Source organism: Triticum aestivum, chromosome 1D (genome assembly GCF_018294505.1).
Source record: "Triticum aestivum cultivar Chinese Spring chromosome 1D, IWGSC CS RefSeq v2.1, whole genome shotgun sequence".
Taxonomy (NCBI): Eukaryota; Viridiplantae; Streptophyta; class Magnoliopsida; order Poales; family Poaceae; genus Triticum; species Triticum aestivum.
This window is the reverse complement of record NC_057796.1, coordinates 298996485-299000486: the sequence shown is the minus strand read 5'-3', so window position 1 is coordinate 299000486 and position 4002 is coordinate 298996485. Positions and strand designations below refer to the sequence as shown.

Below are 4002 nucleotides of genomic sequence, written 5' to 3'. Positions count from 1 at the left end.
GGAAAGTATGAAGTGGTCCAACAGCTACCAAAATAGCCAATTCAAAATAGATAAATGTTTATGTATTTCAAATTGACTTGAAAATTTGTGGGCCTCTCTAAAGTAATGACTAAAATTTATGTGTGGAGTTTCATCTATAACAAAGATTGTTTGCTCACTCAAATAAATACAACCAATAGCTATTTAATTCATGGGAAATAAAAACAAAACAAAAAGGGCCTAACTAATGTGCACTTGGGCCCTAGGTCTACTGGGAGGCCCAACCCACACCCCACTCATCTCCCTCCTCGCTACAGGAGCAGAGGGGGGATCGTGGCGGCCATCCCGCGGCCATAGCCGCTCCCCTGCCGACGTGCCGGCCATCCCGTGGCCTCCCCGACGCCTACCAGACCTGCCTCGCAGCGCCCCGAACCCTGATCCCCTCATTCTTTTTTCTAGTCTCTCTCCCTCGATCTGAACCACGCCCAAGCTCCGTCGTCGACATGTTGCCCTCGATGTCACGGCCACCGTGCTCCCTGCGCCACGAGAAGACGTCCAGGAGGACCGCCATCGATGACTACTTCTTCTCCTAGCACCAGAACAAGCCGGGCCGCACCGAACGCTCGACATCGAGCAATTCCTCACCTGCGGCCATCGCTTCTTGTCGCCGGTTGCCACTGCTCCGGGCCGCCCCCGACCTCCGAACCTCGTCCACAAGCACTAGGGTGAGCCCCTCTACCGATCCCCTTGCTTTCCCCTTTCGATCTGTGCCGTTTGCCACCGCTCCCGTGTTCGTCCGTGGTCGATATGGCTGCAGCACCGCCGAGGCGCTCGCGTCGTGTGCCCACCGAGCCAACGCGCGCTCGGCCGCCCCTGACCGCACCGCGCCCTGCCGCCCTCCGGCCGCGCCCCGGGCGCTTCTGTTGTTGCCGTGCTAGATGCTGATCTGCATACTGCTAGTAGTGCTGCTGGCGCTGCTCTACATGCCTGCTTGCTGCTGCTGCTCCTACCTGCTGCACGCGCTCGCCCGCTGCCGCAGCTCGCCCGCTCGTGCGCTCGCCTGCTGCCACTGCTCGCCCGAGTGTGTGCTCGCTGCCGCCGCTTGCTGCTGCTAGCCACGGCCATGGCTATGGCCGTGTGTGTGCAGCGTGGGTGTGTTGTGTGTGTGCACAGTCACGGCTGGTTGTGCCACCGGCCGGTCCCTGGCTTAATTAATCTAGGATTAATTAGGACTAGTTTAGGTAGGAACTAATTTAGTGCTAATTAGTCTATATAAACAATGACATGTACCCCCCCCCCCCTATTTTAATTTAAGTTAGACTAAGTAATCTACACCTATGTCAATGACATGTGGGACAAACCTACCCCCCTTTGACTAGTCAAATTGACTTGGTCAATTCGGATTAAATCAAAATAAAATAAAACCAGGAATCTAAAAAAACAATAAAACATAGAAAATTCATATAAATTAATCCGTAGCTCGGATGAAAAAGTTTTATACATGAAAGTTGCTCAGAACGACGAGACGAATCTGCATACGCAGTCCGTTCATCCGCCTCATGTCCCTATCATAGCGAACATGCAACCTTCCCCCTCTGTTTCGTCTGTCCGAAAATGTCAAACTTCGGGAAAACATTCCCGGATGTTTCCCCCCTCCACCTATATCGTGTAGCACTGTGTTAGAACATGTCTAGCTCTACCCGTTGTCATGTTATGCACTTGCTTGCTATGTATTTATTGTTTCTTCCCCCTCTTCTCTCCAGTAGACCCCGAGACCGCTACTAATGCCCCTGTGATCGGCTACGTCATCGACGACACTTCTACCCCTTTTCAATGGAGCTTCCAGGAAAGCCCCCCCTTTGATCATCCCGGTATCGCCCATTCCATTCTCTCATGCTTGCATTAGATTTTGCTACTATTATTGTTTGCTCCTATCCTGATGCATAGCCTGCTTTTGTAACCTGCTTATTGTTACCTACCTGCTTATCCTAAACTGCTTAGTATAGGTTGGTTAGTGATCCATCAGTGACCCCCCCACCTTGTCCTTATTGCCCCTGCTTCATCATCGAAGACCCGATCAACGGGATCGAAGACCAGGCCCCGGCACCGCACATCACTTCCCCTTAGTTGCTCGGCACTACTGGGTTTCTATCGAGTACCGAGGGTGAGACCTCATCAGCACTTCTGATGTTAACCCTGTAGTGTAGCTATTCGGTCGTGGTCATCGAGGGTGATTTCCTCTTTAACCACTTCCGATACGACTCTGTCGTGCAACCCCTCAAGTGTGGACCTCGAGGGTGGTCCCTCTTACGTTCACCTTGATGATTACATCGAGTGGAATTCACCGGGGGTGATTCCTCGGGTTTTCCCCTTGATGTTTGGACACACGGATACTTGGACTTTACAACTGTTACTTGGAAAGGCGGGTCGACCCTGAGGGGTACCCGCGAGTGATGTGGAGACGGGTTGACCTGGAGGGTGCCCGTGAGATAATTATGAGGCGTGGCCGGGCATTCCTAGCCCTTGCCGCAAGTCCTCGAGATGGGCCGACGGGGTCACATCTTTCGTGAGTCTCTGCTTGTTACCATGTGCTCCTAATCCACTACGATTTGGATATTTGATCCGAGGGGCCTCTGGCCTGATAGCACTAACCATCACGTGGGCATAGTATGGGTGTTCTGCGTCGTATGCATCAGCCGAAGCTTAATATACGTCAGCGACTGAGCGGCGCGCGCCGGGTTGGACTGGTAAGCTCCTGCCTTTTTAGGGAGGTAGCTAGGTCTGCTCACCGGCCGCGTACACAACGTGCAGGAGTTCCCGGGGAGATGGCCCATGACCCCTGGGGGCATAGGTTTAGTTCGGCGTGCTGACCTCTCTATTAAGCCTAGGTCGGGTTGCGGCGTATTGTTTGGCCGAGGCCGGGCATGACCCAGGAAAGTGTGTCCGGCCGGAGTTAATCGAGCGTGGTGGGTAAGTTGGTGCACCCCTGCAGGGAAGAAAACATCTATCGATAGTCTGTCCTACGGTAACGGACACTTGGAGTTGTATCCCGATCGATACAACTAGAACTGGATACTTGAGATGAGACTTGGATATGAGGTGATAAATGGATAGTATGGCTCTGGGATTGCTTTCTTGCAGGGGGTCGAGAAAGGATATCTGGCCGAGGTTGATGACACTACTACTACTTTACCTTATGCTACTCTTATCTCTTCTGATGCTGCAAGATGCTTGAAGCTGCTAGTCTTCGATAGGCTAGGCTTTCCCCTTCTCTTCTGGCATTCTGCAGTTCAGTCCACAGATACTACCCATTTCATTGACACCGATGCATATGTAGTGTTGATCCTTGCATGCGAGTACTTTGGATGAGTACTCACGGTTGCTTTGCTCCCCCTTTCCCCCATTTTCCATTCTTTTCAGATGTCGCAACCAGATGGTGGAGCCCAGAATCCAGACGCAACCTTCGACGACAACTGCTACTACACTGAGGGTGCGTAACACTACGTGGAGGCCGCCGACGACCAGGAGTAGTTAGGAGGCTCCCAGGCAAGAGGCCTTGCCTTTTCGATCGATGTTGCTTTTGTGCTAGCCTTCTTAAGGCAAACATGTCTAACTCATGTTTGTACTCAGATAATGTTGCTTCCGCTGACTCTTGTGTATTCGAGCCCTCGAGGCCCCTGGCTTGTAATATAAAGCTCGTATTATTTTAATTTGTGTCTAGAGTTGTGTTGTGATATCTTCCCGTGAGTCCTTGATCTTGATTGTACACATTTGCGTGTATGATTAGTGTACGATTGAATCAAGGGCGTCACAATTTGGTATCAGAGCCGACTGCCTGTAGGTAGCCCCCTTTCCAACTCCTTGGCCAAAGTCGAGTCTAGTGACTACAAAAACTTTTACTAACTTGGTTGTGTGGCTTACGGGCCCACGTCGCCGATGGGTGGTACTAGGATATTTTATTCCTCATCTATACTCTGGGATTCTGATCTCTCTTCTATTCAGGTTAAACATTTTACTAACTCC

At 51.4% G+C, this 4002-nt stretch overlaps 1 long non-coding RNA gene across 1 annotated transcript; it reads left to right on the top strand.

Annotated features, from left to right (window-relative positions):
* Positions 1-203: 203 nt before the first annotated feature.
* Positions 204-3631, top strand: LOC123168717 (uncharacterized). The gene is made up of 3 exons (XR_006484480.1): positions 204-704; positions 1746-1850; positions 3400-3631. It is a non-coding gene; the product is annotated as an uncharacterized lncRNA (long non-coding RNA).
* Positions 3632-4002: the final 371 nt, after the last annotated feature.